Raw genomic sequence first — 17,631 nt, 5'->3', positions numbered from 1 at the left:
CTGGTATGGTATATATGGATGACCTGGTATGGTATATAAGGATGACCTGGTATGGTATATATGGATGACCTGGTATGGTATACGAGGATGACCTTGTATGGGATATAAGGATGACCTGGTATGGTATATAAGGATAACCTGGTATGAGACATAAGGAAGGCCTGGTATTGGATATAAGGATGACCTTGTATGGGATATAAGGAAGACCTGGTATGGGACATAAGGATGACCTTGTATGGGATATAAGGATGACCTTGTATGGGATATAAAGAAGACCTGGTATGGGATATAAGGAAGTAGAACACACCACAATGGAAGAAGACAACAACTTAGGCAACACACCTGAGCTGACCAACACAATCCGTCACAAATATGCTTTTTCGATCATAATTTAATCTCGTGTATGTACTTTGTGGCAAAGAAAGAAACAAGCAGTTTACTAACTGTCCATTGCTATGAATCACCATTAACTCGCAAAATTTCAACTCATCTTCAGAAATTAATCATCACAATTTATCATCCACCATCTCTTACCACAACTCACTACCAACCGTCCACATTATGTGAAGCAGGACTCACATCGGTCGATACTGGTGTGAACAGCATTTAGCGTTTTATGTAAATGTTCAATGAGTGTTCTATTCCAGATCAAAGTACAAGTTCTCTTTCTGGTAAACTTGTTCATTAAATGTTCAAACCAATATAAACGTGTACACTTCTTCACCAGCTTACGAAAATCTTCCTACTTTTCCACTCAAGGGTCACTCACATGGATACTCATACGTCCTACATAACTTCCTTGTATGGTCATTCACATTTTCACATTTTTCTTAAACCATGATGCGGGTTTGTTTTATTTTAGTGATCTGTGTCCCCTCAGATATTCTCCCTTCCCCACTTCCCCAAGGTTTGCCTCAACTATCCACGTCTTTCGCAGGTCCGTGTGTCCAGGAGTCCATCTGTGTCCCCTCAGATATTCTCCCTTCCCCACTTTCCCAAGGTTTGCCTCAACTATCCACGTCTTTCCCAGGTCCGTGTGTCCAGGAGTCCATCTGTGTCCCCTCAGATATTCTCCCTTCCCCACTTTCCCAAGGTTTGCCTCAACTATCCACGTCTTTCCCAGGTTCGTGTGTCCAGGAGTCCATCTGTGTCCCCTCAGATATTCTCCTTTCCCCACTTTCCCAAGGTTTGCCTCAACTATCCACGTCTTTCCCAGGTCCGTGTGTCCAGGAGTCCATCTGTGTCCCCTCAGATATTCTCCCTTCCCCACTTCCCCAAGGTTTGCCTCAACTACCCACGTCTTTCCCAGGTCCGTGTGTCCAGGAGTCCATCTGTGTCCCCTCAGATATTCTCCCTTCCCCACTTCCCCAAGGTTTGCCTCAACTATCCACGTCTTTCCCAGGTCCGTGTGTCCAGGAGTCCATCTGTGTCCCCTCAGATATTCTCCCTTCCCCACTTCCCCAAGGTTTGCCTCAACTACCCACGTCTTTCCCAGGTCCGTGTGTCCAGGAGTCCATCTGTGTCCCCTCAGATATTCTCCCTTCCCCACTTCCCCAAGGTTTGCCTCAACTACCCACGTCTTTCCCAGGTCCGTGTGTCCAGGAGTCCATCTGTGTCCCCTCAGATATTCTCCCTTCCCCACTTCCCCAAGGTTTGCCTCAACTACCCACGTCTTTCCCAGGTCCGTGTGTCCAGGAGTCCATCTGTGTCCCCTCAGATATTCTCCCTTCCCCACTTCCCCAAGGTTTCCCTCAACTACCCACGTCTTTCCCAGGTCCGTGTGTCCAGGAGTCCATCTGTGTCCCCTCAGATATTCTCCCTTCCCCACTTCCCCAAGGTTTGCCTCAACTACCCACGTCTTTCGCAGGTCCGTGTGTCCAGGAGTCCATCTGTGTCCCCTCAGATATTCTCCCTTCCCCACTTCCCCAAGGTTTGCCTCAACTATCCACGTCTTTCCCAGGTCCGTGTGTCCAGGAGTCCAATCTGTGTCCCCTCAGATATTCTCCCTTCCCCACTTCCCCAAGGTTTGCCTCAACTACCCACGTCTTTCCCAGGTCCGCGTGTCCAGGAGTCCATCTGTGTCCCCTCATATATTCTCCCTTCCCCACTTCCCCAAGGTTTGCCTCAACTATCCACGCCTTTCCCAGGTCCATGTGTCCAGGAGTCCATCTGTGGGCCCCCGGATGTCTCCCTTCCCCACTTCCCCAAGGTATGTCTCAACTATTCACGCCTTTCCCAGGTCCATGTGTCCAGGAGTCCATCTGTGGGCCCCCGGATGTCTCCCTTCCCCACTTCCCCAAGGTATGCCTCAACTATTCACGCCTTTCCCAGGTCCATGTGTCCAGGAGTCCATCTGTGGGCCCCCGAATGTCTCCCTTCCCCACTTCCCCAAGGTATGCCTCAACTATCCACGCCTTTCCCAGGTCCATGTGTCCAGGAGTCCGTCTGTGGGCCCCCGGATGTCTCCCTTCCCCACTTCCCCAAGGTATGCCTCAACTATTCACGCCTTTCCCAGGTCCATGTGTCCAGGAGTCCATCTGTGGGCCCCCGGATGTCTCCCTTCCCCACTTCCCCAAGGTATGCCTCAACTATTCACGCCTTTCCCAGGTCCATGTGTCCAGGAGTCCATCTGTGGGCCTCCGAATGTCTCCCTTCCCCACTTCCCCAAGGTATGCCTCAACTATCCACGCCTTTCCCAGGTCCATCAGGTCCATGTGTCCAGGAGTCCATCTGTGTGCCCCCGGATGTCTCCCTTCCCCACTTCCCCAAGGTATGCCTCAACTATCCACGCCTTTCCCAGGTCCATGTGTCCAGGAGTCCGTCTGTGGGCCCCCGGATGTCTCCCTTCCCCACTTCCCCAAGGTATGCCTCAACTATCCACCCCTTTCCCAGGTCCATGTATCCAGGAGTCCATCTGTGGGCCCCCGGATGTCTCCCTTCCCCACTTCCCCAAGGTATGCCTCAACTATCCACGCCTTTCCCAGGTCCATGTGTCCAGGAGTCCATCTGTGGGCCCCCGGATGTCTCCCTTCCCCACTTCCCCAAGGTATGCCTCAACTATCCACGCCTTTCCCAGGTCCATGTGTCCAGGAGTCCATCTGTGGGCCCCCGGATGTCTCCCCTTCTTCACTTCCCTTAGGATTTCTTCCAGTCTCAGCCTTCCCCAGGTTATGTATCCCGAAGTCAGCTCAGCCACCCTCAGTGATCTAGCTAGATGAGAACTAGGTCTTGTCTAGCTGGTCTACGGTAGAGACTGTCCAGGTGGGTGGAATTACAGGAGGGGACACGCAGAAATCTACGTCCTGTGATTACACCCACCAAGACAGCCTAGACCGTGGGTCAGCCAGACGCAGCCAAGCTACCGTCCAGTTCGACCACCAAGGCCTGGCCACTCAGTGAAAATTTGGGAAGTCTATTTATGTTACATGATTCATCTACATTAAACATAATTTTATTTGTACTTAATCAGCAGCTTAAGTTTGTTTGTGAATGTTTTATTGTGTACGGATGAGTAGTCGTGTGTAAATATGTGTGTCCACCTCCAAGAGAACTGAAATATGTGTTGAAATTCATATTTTTATTTGGTTATTTATCTTATGTATTTGCAAGACGATTAGTTACAAGCGCCGCGCATAATGGAAATAAGTCACTTTATCTAACTTTTTTTTTGAGTTACCTGAGAAATTTACACATACGTCAATATGTTTGATAATTTGTGTAACTGTGTTTACGTGTACCTCTACCTAAGTAAACTTACTTACACACTCACACACACACACACACACACACACACACACACACAGACTTATTTTTATACTTATTTGCGCATTTCCACAAACGCAGCTTGAGGATTCACCATCATTCATACACGCACAAAACTACGTACGTGCACACACACACAGACAAGTATGAAACACACTCATTGCCTCTTACACTAATATGCATATAATCACAAAACACACACACACATACGTCCCCCTCTGCCACACACACATATGTACACAAGTTTGTACACTTTCATATATTCACTCTACCTCATTATTGTTAAAATTTTGTTTGTGTTTTCAAAATAAAATCGAAAACCTGGAAGAAGAAAAAATCAGCTTCCTCAATGTTCGGCAATTTGGGAACTTTATATCTTTCAATATTCAGATGGAGAACGTTGGTTTTCGTTATTTTAAGACATCCATTGTGAATGGTGCGAAAAGTTACTAGTTTTAGACTCTTCTGGGTAAGGTAAAGAAGACACTCTTATGAATTATCTTATGGTAGAAAACGTTTAGCTAGAAATCATTATTAAACAATTTAACAAGTTTCTCTCTATTCTCATTTTCACTTCCCTCACCTCCTGTAGACTATAATAAAACATTAGCCTTCCCCCCCTCCCACACACTTTAAATGTTATGGGAAGAAAATACAAACAAGCAGCTGGGCATATTCGATCTTTTGACGAAAAGAATTAAGATGGTCGCTGCTGCACACTGGTCAGTGCTCCTCTAAGATACTGTGTTATGATGTAAAGGTCTTTGATGGGTAAATGTTAGTCAAATGTAAAATTAATGTTGTGTTGAAATGTATTGAGATGTTTAGATGTTAGCAAGTATAATACCTTGAATGTTGTGGCACACAATGTTATTTCTTTAGTCCTAATGTTTATGCTATAAATAACACTTAACGTTAATGTTTAGGTGATGTTTAAGTTGTGAGTGAATATTATTCTGCTCATTCATGAATAACTTCTAACTTAATTATTTTTCAGTTGTTAAAATTTTCTTAAAAGTTGCAGTGATTCATAATTCAAATAAAATCGAAGAAGTAGTGCAGAAAATATGAAAAGAATAATCTAAAAATATTTCGTAATAAACAGAACACTTGAAGAGTGTCGAGAGCTACAGGAGAAAGTTGAGAGTACAACAAATATTATGAAGAATTAGATACATGTGCAACATCTGGGTTTCTTTAATTTGTAGACGTTTCACCAAGCAGTGGCTTTATCACTACAATAGAATTCCATAAAGTGAGGACCAGCAAATTAAGATACCCAGATTTTACACACGTGTGTAATTCTTAAACCATACAACGGGCGGGATTGAACCCGCGGTTTATTTGCAATCGTGCCATTACGATTTCGTGAGTCGTGTGTAATTCTTCAGTGTGTCTGTATTGTATACTATTCTTATACAAGTATTATAATGTTTAACAACATTAATTACAGTAATAGGAAGCAACACAAAAAATTACTGTCGAATAAGTAATTACAGTTAGCTAATTATTAGACAAACTGTACGAAATAATACGATAACAAAGACGATTAGTTTAGACAGTAAACAAAAGTTCAGTAATTCTTTGACAACCATTACTGCAAATGTAACACCTGAGTGAGTGTCAGTAAGGTGTTACCAGTTATGTAACACCTGAAAGAGTGTCAGTAAGGTGTTACCAGTTATGTAACACCTGATTGAGTGTCAGTAAAGTGCTACCAGTTATGTAACACCTGAAAGAGTGTCAGTAAGGTGTTACCAGTGATGTAACACCTGAGTGAGTGTCAGTAAAGTGTTACCAGTTATGTAACACCTGAAAGAGTGTCAGTAAGATGTTACCAGTTATGTAACACCTGATTGAGTGTCAGTAAAGTGCTACCAGTTATGTAACACCTGAAAGAGTGTCAGTAAGGTGTTACCAGTGATGTAACACCTGAAAGAGTGTCAGTAAGGTGTTACCAGTGATGTAACACCTTAGTGAGTGTCAGTAAAGTGTTACCAGTTATGTAACACCTGAAAGAGTGTCAGTAAGGTGTTACCAGTGATGTAACACCTGAGTGAGCGCCAGTAAGGTGTCACCAGTTATGTAACACCTGAGTGAGCGTCAGTAAGGTGTCACCAGTTATGTAACACCTGAGTGAGCGCCAGTAAGGTGTCACCAGTTATGTAACACCTGAATGAGTGTCAGTAAGGTGTTACCAGTTATGTAACACCTGAATGAGTGTCAGTAAGGTGTCACCAGTTATGTAACACCTGAATGAGTGTCAGTAAGGTGTTACCAGTTATGTAACACCTGAAAGAGTGTCAGTAAGGTGTTACCAGTTATGTAACACCTGATTGAGTGTCAGTAAAGTGCTACCAGTTATGTAACACCTGAAAGAGTGTCAGTAAGGTGTTACCAGTGATGTAACACCTGAGTGAGTGTCAGTAAAGTGTTACCAGTTATGTAACACCTGAAAGAGTGTCAGTAAGGTGTCACCAGTTATGTAACACCTGAATGAGTGTCAGTAAGGTGTTACCAGTTATGTAACACCTGAATGAGTGTCAGTAAGGTGTCACCAGTTATGTAACACCTGAATGAGTGTCAGTAAGGTGTTACCAGTTATGTAACACCTGAATGAGTGTCAGTAAGGTGTCACCAGTTATGTAACACCTGAATGAGTGTCAGTAAGGTGTCACCAGTTATGTAACACCTGAATGAGTGTCAGTAAGGTGTCACCAGTTATGTAACACCTGAATGAGTGTCAGTAAGGTGTTACCAGTTATGTAACACCTGAATGAGTGTCAGTAAGGTGTCACCAGTTATGTAACACCTGCATGAGCGTCAGTAAGGTGTTACCAGTTATGACAGTTTCCTCTACAAAACAATTAACTAAACATGATGAATGCGGACGCAAGATTTGGAGAGAATTTTTATATAGAAATCGTTGGGAAGCTGTGCGATTCCAGGTGGATATGACCAGACAGATTGATAACATTAGTAGTAATAGTAGCAGTAATGTTCATTATAATAGTAGCAGTAATGATAATAGTAGTAGTAGTAGTAGCAGTAATGTTCATTATAATAGTAGCAGTAATGATAATAGTAGTAGTAGTAATGCTAATAATAGTAGTAACGATTGTAGTAGTAATGATAAAAGTAGTAGTAGTAATGATAATAATAGTAGTAATGATAGTAGTAGTAATGATAATAGTAGTGGTAGTCGTAATGATAATCATAATGGTAGCAGTAATGATAATCATAATTGTAGCAGTAGTAATAGTAGTAATGAAGTAGTAGTAATGATAATAGTAGTAGTAGTAGTAATGATAATAGTAGTAGTAGTAGTAATGATAATAGTAGTAATGATGATGGTAGTACTAGTAGTAATGATAACAACAATAATGTTAAGTAAATTTATTCAGGTACACACAGCATATGTGTAGATAACCCATAAAAGTCAGACATAGTGTTAAGTCTAGCAGTAGCTTAAACTCTTCTTCTGCTTTTCCTATTAAATATTCGTGAATGTTTGTCAGCACAAATGAGTAAATACCTTTCCACCGCCCCCGGGGTGGGAGGTGCACAGGTAGCTAGAACGTAGGTATCCCCTCTCAGCAGATAGCCTGTATACATCCTGTGATACCTTTGCGATAACTCCCAAACGGTAATGGATAGTAAGAACGTCTGTTAAAAGGCACATACAAATGTTCAAGCTGATACAGTGTGTGTAAAACAATTGGACTTTAAATGTAAAATTATATTACGTTTTTCCTTGTAAATTTATCCTCAGAACTTGGAAGGTGATTTAAATAAGGGTTGACATATATCAGGAAAATCCGCAGCCAGACTGTGGGATCGACTGGTGGTGGTGTTACTCTTGACAGGTCCAGCCCAATTTAAGGGTAAATCTTCCTTTTACAGATTTTTTAATAAATCAGTGTCACAGTTTACGGGATGTCGTGTGAATGAGGTCATCCAGCATCAGAAAAAAATGTGATGAGTTTGGTAAAATCTGATTATTTTGTTTTGGTGGATTTTTCTTAGATTGTGAGCATCCGTAATTATTGATTTGATTATTAGAGTTTTCTAAACATTTATATATGGTGACAAACACCATTCTCGAGAAAATTAAATATCAAAGTACCCCATCAAGAAAGAACATAAAGACACAATTCAGTGACTGGAACAATACACAAATTCCTCGCACACTGGAAAAAGAAACTTACTACGAAGTTTGGGAAAATGGTTAAGTTATTTTTCCCAGTTCTGGAGAGTGTTTTGATGTGTGTGTAGATCACCTCCCTCATCAATTATCTTTAGGGAAATCCAAGACTTTTTAGGTCGGCTTCTGGTATAACAACTCTCTATAATTATCAAATTCGTCCTGATTAATTAACATGTCAGCCGTTATTTCTGCCGCTTCCTCTTCAGTTACAGTAATACTAATTAATACAATGAAATGTTACATTTTCGCGCAAAGTAATGTAAATGTAATCAGGCACTCGTGATGACAAATTTATGTAAGTTAGCAAGTAACATAGCCGACCATGGTGGAAAACTCCCTTGAACTTACATTCACAAATAACGTTGCTCAAGAGTGTTTCAGCCAAATTAAATTTCCAAGAGACGGTACACGCTGCAGAGCAATCTTTTATTGACAATGGTCAACGTTTCGCTCTGTTCTTCGTCTCCTCCTCACTACTGACTCACGCAATTGCCCAGGTAGTGAGTTTTACTATTCCCTCGCTGTGGTTTCTTCCTCACTAATGACTGCAGTTTGCAGTTTGGATAGAAAATATTAAAGACGAACGTTATAACTAGAACCAAATAAGTCAAGAATATTGTTGATAGTGAGAGTAACAAGAATATAAACCACTGTCTGGAGATAATGGGCAGTTACACTGAAAATATGTTCAAGGAAATGCTGCGTGAAGACATTGTAAATTTTTAAGAACATAAGAATGGAGGAACACTGCAGTATGCCCACTGGCTCATACTTGGTAGGTCCTTGTCAAACCAAGATCCACTAACAAAAATATTCGCTAACGATGCTCTCTCTACAGAGACATCGAAAAGATAGTGATCAGAAAAAATGAAATATTGACCCCCAAACTTAAAACCTTATTCAGTAACCTGGCGAAACTTAGAAATCGATGTAATGTATAAAACTCAAATTAACCAAAAACGTTTTTTTATGCAAAGTAAACTTAAAACAATGTTGGGTCTCTGTTGAAATATTAAATATATTAAAGCATGACAGTACACATAATCTAACCTTGTGCAACACTTGGGTAGATTTATTGTGGAAGCGTTTCGTCAACCAGCGGCTTCCTCAGTTCAACATGGAGTAGAATAACTAAAGATCAATTATAATTGATCTTCAACCAAATTGCAAATGTTGCACATGTGTCTAATTCATCACAGCAGTAGATGCCTAAAATCGACTTCCGCTTTTCGTCACTCTCTACTCTTGTGGAGGCTGGGAGAGATGCTGCTGGTATCCCATCTTTGGCAGTATGGCAAGAAGAAGAGACTGGGCACAGCTCCTTCTTGCATATTACCCCTGGTAGTGTGGCAGGATGTAGTGAAGGATGGGAAAGATCCTTCTGGTGCATCATCATTGGTAGTGTGGCAGGAAGGAGTAGAGGGCGGTCAGAGATAATTGTAGAATCCTAACTGCGTCAACTTTCTAGATAGCATTTAATACCCACAAATTCCCTACAATAACAAAGTCTAATTAAATTAAGAACACTTAAACAACATGTAATTAAAATTTATTAGTTTAACTGAGGAACGTAAGAGGTGTAAATTGATACATTTATTAACAAGGAAGACCCACAGTCAGGCGTTGGAGTCGACCGCTGGTGTCCTCACTCTCACCAGGTCGAGACCAAAATTTCCAGTCTTCCTTTTACTGTTTTTGTTTTTTGTTCATATTTTAAATCAGTATCATATAATTTATGGAATGTCATGAGCGAATAGGATCACTCAGTACACCATCTGCAATCAGAGAATTAAGTGCAGTGAGTACGGTGGGTTATGCTTATTTCTGATTTCTTGACCTTCGCTGAGACTCTTACCAATTGTAACTTATAATTGTTATAGCCTTTCTTTATATGTATGTGTGTGTGTATTTAAATATACATACATACATATATATACATGTATATATATATATATATATATATATATACATATATATATATATATATATATATATATATATATATATATATATATATATATATGCCGTGCCGAATATGTAAAACTGGTCAATTAGCAAGAACTCATTTAAAATTAAGTCCTTTCTAAAATTTTCTCTTTTACGTTTAAAGATATATTTTTTTCATTAATGTTAATGTAAAATTTTTAATTTTGCTCCAAAAGAATCTTAGAAAACTTACCTAACCTTATTATAACAAGAACAATTTATTTTAGCCTAACCCAACTAATTATATTTTAGATTTGTTTACAATAATTTAATTTGTTTTCTAGTCGTGTTGATCGGATTGGATCACCGACACTAATAAGTTTAGACGGGCAGTTTTGATCTAGGCGATACAGTAGTACCTCGGTACTTGAACTTAATTCGTCCCAGAAGACTGTTCTAGTGCCGATCTGTTCGAGTACTGAAGGAATTTTTCTCATAAGGAATAATGTAAATTAGGTTAATCTGTTTCAGACCCCCCAAAAATACACTCTGCACTCATAAAACAATGCTAATCCAATATTATGAGGACAGCTATATTGCAATTTATCTTATCTTCATTCCACCCAAAAATAAATTTCGTAAGTTTTTGACATTTAGCAAAATATCTGCCTTTTACTCCCCCACAAATCATAAAATATTTGAGGTATGTCAAAGGTTAGGTCTCTCGATACTGCAACAGCTATTGTTTTATGTTCATTGTGAAAATGAATTCAATCCGCTCATTATTAATGGCTCACTTCCAAGAAATAGGTCAATATCTTACTTTCAAGATATTCGAGGGGACGCACACATAATTGGTTACTTGAAAAAAAAAGATAAAGAAAAGGAGAAAATCGTGCTATTTTTGAGTCTTCCATAAGATATCAGTGTTACCCCTCTCGTAAACTTCGTTTTCTCTAGTGTTAGTGATCAGAGGAACACGTGGGCTCATATCAAGTATTTCTGTTCGCTGACCAAGTGCTACATATTACCTGGAGTTTACCTGGAGAGGGTTTCGAGGCTCATTGCCCTTTCATGGTAGATCAGGGTCTGATCAACCAGGCTGTTACTGTTGGCAGCACGCAAACCAACGTACGAACCGCAGCCCGGCTGATCAGGTACTGACTTTAGGTGCCTGTACAGTGCATGCTTTAAGACAGCCAGGGGACTATTGGTAATCCCCCATATGTATGCTGGGAGGCAATTGAAGTCTTGGGCCCCTGACACTTACTGTGTTGTCTCTTATCGTACTAGTGGCACCCCTGCTTTTCACTGGGGATGTGGAGAAATTTTCTCCAGGAGGGGGGTATCAGCCCCCTTCAGCCCTTTCAGCCCCTTCAGCCCTTTCAGCCCTGAGGGGCCAAGCCTTCTCAGAAGGGACGAGCGTCTTGTTTACTGCTAGAGTGAGTAATTGATCACAGATGCTATGCCACGTAGTCAAGTGACCTCTGCTCCTTGCAGCGGTGTTGCAAAGTGTATTTTTATAAGAGACAGTACATCTCTTACTTAGCAGGACAATTAAGGAAAATCCTGCTCCCACTTTATTACCATAGTAAAAATAGTGTACATTGTTGTCTATGCTTAAGACAGCAAGAAACAAACATTCTGCTTTGCTTCATTGAGGAGGTGACAAGGATGCAAGGTACTAGGTCAGCGTTTTTTTTTTTTGTGCTAGGGCAGTGACGGCTTGGGGCGGTGTGGCATCGCCAGACTATCTTTGACTCTAGGGAGAGTGACACTGACGCCAGGATACTGATCTGTGCGTTAGTGTGAACAAAGTGTCTCAAACACAATAAACACTTAAGAGAAGTGTGATCAGCTTCTCTTGTGATACATTGTGAACAATAAAGACAAATCTTGTGGAACATAGTGTACCAGTGTGCGTTTCCTAGACAATGGAAGACGTGGACATCCAAGGACACTTCAGCTTCTATCAAGTCACTGATACCTGTCGAAGGTGTTGAGAACACCATAGCTCACGTTACAAAGAGCAAGGTATGTTACGAATTTCTTGTAGATCGGGGGATTGCGCAATTCTTGAGTCACAAGGAGTTTGTAATCAACCTATAATCGGCAGTAAGGTGTGGACTTTTGAGTCCAAACAAGTAGGTATTTCGTCAGCCATCATCGAATGAAATATGCTGACATAACACCCCCTAGGGGTAATTTATACTTACAAATTGTATCTCTTGACAGCCCAATGTTGTGATGGTTTCGACAGCTTCTAGACCTCGTCTGCAGGGGCGGCTGTGTAGACGATTTGCTGTCATTTATCAGCTAAGTGTTCATTATATAGTTATAATATAAACATAGCTGGTAAGGCCATAATCTTCAACAGAATTTGGTTGTGCTCGAACCGGATAAAGACCACACTGTGGTCCAAATATGTTGTACTACAGTGTACAAATAACCTATGAGCCAAGGTCCTTCGAAAAAAGCTGTAAAACTAGTGTTTTACAATATAAATCAGTATAAATGACTCCCTCCAGACTCAAATCACAGAGAATGGGCAGCCAAAAGAAAACGGACGCTCACCCAGCATTCACCCAAAAGAAAACGGGAGCTGGGTGACTCACCCAACAAGAAGACGGGGGATGGCACCCGGCACCACTGCTCCAATCTCGAAAATGCTGATTAAGACAACAGCAACCCAAGTGATGTTGTTTGTCTGAGTGTATATATACACATAGTGTTTATAATGTTTATAGACAGAAATTAAGAGACAAGATTGTGTTAAAGTTTGTTTCTTATAGATCTACCTGTTATATTAAAGGAACTTATATATAAAGTGTAAGCTTTCAAATATATATTAACAGTGAAATTTATATATGTGTAAGTAATATTCACGTGTGATTTACAGTTATACAGTGACATTTATAGTGTATAGTGAATGAAGTGTATAATATCGTTATTTATGATTAGTCATCGTGGTCAGGCTGACACAGCAAACTCTAAGCCATAAACACCAGACACATGTACCCTGTACCCTTCATGGTCATTGACCCTGAGGTTAAGCTTAGTGGGTCAGTAGTGTCTGACTCGATTATTGCTGACTTAAGCATAACAAAAACTCAGCTGTTTATAGCAGTACAGTGTTTTTTAAACACTCTAAGTGTGGTGCTAGAATTTTCAGTATACCATTAAAATGGCTTGTTTGAAAACTCAGTTTCAGTCTTTACAGACTAAGATTACACAATTAGAAAATCTAATTTCAGTCTGTATAGGATTAACTCAAGATACAAACATAGATTTTGATGATCTTGAGGTCAAGTTTGGATTATTTACACAGCGTCTGGAAATAATTAATTCAGACTATACACATTATGAAAATAAATTTCTTGAATCAGATCCATCTGAGGATGAAATTAAAAATGTTTTGGATACATTTAGTGATCAACAATTAAGGTGGACAGGAGTACAGGCTATCTGCCGCAAAACTCTGTCACAGAGACCTACTGTAACTAGTGGTCAAACACCTGTTACACCTGTAACAACAACAAGTGTCCCATTACCAAGCTTACCTACATTGTCATTACCTATTTTCCAAGGTCATAATTATGAAGAATTCATTAGTGGTTTTCAATCCATAGTAAATTCACGAACTGACATAGATGAGATTGCCAAGTTCAATTACCTTAAATGTCTTGTGAAGGGAGAACCCTATGAACTGATTAAGTCATTTCCGGTGGTTAAAGGCAATTATCAAATAGCCTTACGTGTCTTAGCAGACAATTACTTCGATGCTGACAAGGCTAGAGTTAGACATGCAGTCTTAATATCATGCTTGAAGCCACCCAAACATTGTTTTTCAGACTTACAGGCATTTAGAATTACATTAGACAATAGTCTCAGATCTCTAGATGCTAAATATGACCTAAGACAATGTGATTGGTTTATCAGTGGTATTGTACAAGATAAGTTGTCACCACAAACTATTGAACGATTAAATATTATGTTCAATAAACGCTATTTCACTTGTGAAGAAATTAGCAATGGTTTACAAACAATAGTTTCATGCATGCAAGCAACGAGACAAGATGAAAAATCCACAAATCCAGTGGATAAGAAACCTTCAACTCAGTATAAAAGGAGTATACCTACTCCCACTAAACCACATAATGGGAAATCCCATATAGGCATTTATCAAGCTGTGAATACAACAGACAGTAAACAAACTGTCACACATAAACGTACTCCAAAATGTGTACTTTGTGATGGAACACATTGGGCACAGTATTGTATTCAATACACATCAATGGAGGCACGTAAACAACGTGTTCATCAGCTGAAAAGGTGCATCAAGTGTTTAGGTGAACACAAGGGAGGTAAATGCTCACTGAAGAAGTGTTTTAAATGCAAGGGTATGCATCATACAGCATTATGCCCAAATGCTTTTGCTGAACAGCAGCATACTTCCACAGAATCAGGAAGTCAACAAGCAACAGCATTAAATGTGAGAGATAAGTTTAAAGCAACTGCTCTCCCGATAGCTCGAGTTGAGTTATCTAATAAATTACACAAAACCAATGTGCTAACACTATTTGATCAAGGCTCACAAAGGTCCTTCATAAGAAGAACAGTGCTACAGAAACTGAATAAACAACCCTATGCCAAAATACAGTTACGAATTTCTTGTAGATCGGGGGATTGCGCAATTCTTGAGTCACAAGGAGTTTGTAATCAACCTATAATCGGCAGTAAGGTGTGGACTTTTGAGTCCAAACAAGTAGGTATTTCGTCAGCCATCATCGAATGAAATATGCTGACATAACACCCCCTAGGGGTAATTTATACTTACAAATTGTATCTCTTGACAGCCCATTGTTGTGATGGTTTCGACAGCTTCTAGACCTCGTCTGCAGGGGCGGCTGTGTAGACGATTTGCTGTCATTTATCAGCTAAGTGTTCATTATATAGTTATAATATAAACATGGCTGGTAAGGCCATAATCTTCAACAGAATTTGTGGCGCCCAGTAGGTGGAGTTGAACCACTCTGACGTTAGTCAGCTACAAGTTTGAAGCCTGTACCTCAGACCACCGAGGCTCAACTGGGCGCCACAAATTCTGTTGAAGATTATGGCCTTACCAGCTATGTTTATATTATAACTATATAATGAACACTTAGCTGATAAATGACAGCAAATCGTCTACACAGCCGCCCCTGCAGACGAGGTCTAGAAGCTGTTGAAACCATCACAACATTGGGCTGTCAAGAGATACAATTTGTAAGTATAAATTACCCCTAGGGGGTGTTATGTCAGCATATTTCACTCGATGATGGCTGACGAAATACCTACTTGTTTGGACTCAAAAGTCCACACCTTACTGCCGATTATAGGTTGATTACAAACTCCTTGTGACTCAAGAATTGCGCAATCCCCCGATCTACAAGAAATTCGTAACATACCTTGCTCTTTGTAACGTGAGCTATGGTGTTCTCAACACCTTCGACAGGTATCGGTGACTTGATAGAAGCTGAAGTGTCATTGGATGTCCACGTTTTCCATTGTCTAGGAAACGCACACTGGTACACTATGTTCCACAAGATTTGTCTTTATTGTTCACAATGTATCACAAGAGAAGCTGATCACACTTCTCTTAAGTATTTATTGTGTTTGAGACACTTTGTTCACACTAACGCACAGATCAGTATCCTGGCGTCAGTGTCACTCTCCCTAGAGTCAAAGATAGTCTGGCGATGCCACACCGCCCCAAGCCGTCACTGCCCTAGCACAAAAAAAAAAAAAAAACGCTGACCTAGTACCTTGCATCCTTGTCACCTCCTCGATGAAGCAAAGCAGAATGTTTGTTTCTCCCTGTCTTAAGCATAGACAACAATGTACACTATTTTTACTATGGTAATAAAGTGGGAGCAGGATTTTCCTTAATTGTCCTGCTAAGTAAGAGATGTACTGTCTCTTATAAAAATACACTTTGCAACACCGCTGCAAGGAGCAGAGGTCACTTGACTACGTGGCATAGCATCTGTGATCAATTACTCACTCTAGCAGTAAATAAGACGCTCGTCCCTTCTGAGAGGGCTTGGCCCCTCAGGGCTGAAAGGGCTGAAGGGGCTGAAGGGGCTGAAGGGGGCTGATACCCCCCTCCTGGAGAAAATTTCTCCACAGGGGGGGATGTTGCATCGTCTGCCGAGTCTTTTGCTTTCATAAGGAGTGATTTTCGTGTGCAAGTTTGGTATTAATCCCTGTAGGATTTTCCAAGTGTATATGATCATGTATCTCTCCTGCCTGCTTTCTAGGGAGTACAGGTTGAGGAACTTCAAGCGTTCCCAGTAATTTAGGCGTTTTATCGCAGTTATGCATGCCATGAAGGTTCTCTGTACATTTTCTAGGTCAGCAATTTCGCCTGACTTGAAAGGTGATGGTAGTGTGCAGCAATATTCCAGCCTAGATAGAACAAGCTACCTGAAGAGTGTCATCATGGGTTTGGCATCCCTAGTTTTGAAGGTTCTCTTTACCCATCCTGTCATTTTTCTAGCAGATGCAATTGATACAATGTTATGGTCTTTAAAGGTGAGATCTTCTGACATGATTACTCCCAGGTCTTTTACGTTAGTTTCTCGCTCTATTGTGTGGTTGGAATTTGTTTTAAGCTCCGTTGTAGTTTTGATTTCCTCACATTTTCCATATCAGAGTAATGGAAATTTCTCATCATTGAACTTCATATTGTTTTCTGCGGCCGAAATAAAGATTGATTGATGTCCGCCTGAAGTCTTGCGGTGTCTTCAATGGAAGACACTGTTATGCAAATTCGGGTATCATCTGCAAAGGAAGACAAGGCGCTGTGGCTTACATCTCTGTGTATGTCAGGTATGAGGATGAGGAACAAGATGGGAGCGAGTACTGTGCGTTGTGGAACAGAGCTTTTCACCGTAGCTGCCTCGGACTTTACTCTGTTGACTATTATTCTTTGTGTTCTATTTGTTAGGAAATTATAGATCCATCTGCCAACTTTTCCTGTTATTCCTTTATCACACATTTTGTACGCTATTACACCATGATCACACTTGTCAAAAGCTTTAGCAAAGTCTATGTGTATTACACATGCATTTTGTTTATCTTCTAGAGCATCTAGGACATTATCATAGTGGTCCAGTAGTTGGGACAGACAGGAGCGACCTGCTCTAAACCCATGCTGCCCTGGGTTGTGTAACTGATGGGTATCTAGATGGGTGGCGATCTTCCTTCTTAGAACTCTTTCAAAGATTTTTATGATGTGGGACGTTAGCGCTATCGATCTGTAGTTCTTTGCTATTGTTCTACTACCCCCTTTGTGGAGTGGGGTTATGTCTGTTGTTTTTAGCAGCTGTGGGACGACCCTTGTGTCATTGCTCCCTCTCCATAGGATGTTAAAAGCGCGTGATAGGTCTTCGACACTCTTCGTCTGGTTAGCGGCTCACTGAAAACCGAGTCATAATGCGACTTGAGTAGCTCACTCATTTCCTTGCTGTCATCTGACAGTTATTTTTAATTTGGACGTCTTTTATTATGTTTACTGTTATTTTTCTTACGTGTAATTTGTGATGGGTAGATAATTTTATCGTTAATAATCGCATAGTAATACAATATTTTATAGTGCCGTGAGAACCATTTACTTCGCGGGTTGCTAACTCAGCATACACTAAGCGCTCTGCAACTGGTCCCACCCTCTCTCTCACAGCTCCTCCCACCCCTCA

The 17,631-nt window shown here is 40.7% G+C and overlaps 1 non-coding gene across 1 annotated transcript; it reads right to left on the bottom strand.

Annotated features, from left to right (window-relative positions):
* Positions 1-14,902: 14,902 nt before the first annotated feature.
* Positions 14,903-14,989, bottom strand: TRNASTOP-UCA (transfer RNA opal suppressor (anticodon UCA)). The gene has a single exon. It is a non-coding gene; the product is annotated as a tRNA-Sec (tRNA).
* Positions 14,990-17,631: the final 2,642 nt, after the last annotated feature.

This window comes from Cherax quadricarinatus, chromosome 17, assembly GCF_038502225.1.
Source record: "Cherax quadricarinatus isolate ZL_2023a chromosome 17, ASM3850222v1, whole genome shotgun sequence".
Lineage (NCBI taxonomy): Eukaryota > Metazoa > Arthropoda > Malacostraca > Decapoda > Parastacidae > Cherax > Cherax quadricarinatus.
Note: the sequence above shows the minus strand (reverse complement) of the source record. Positions and strands in the feature narration are given on the sequence as shown.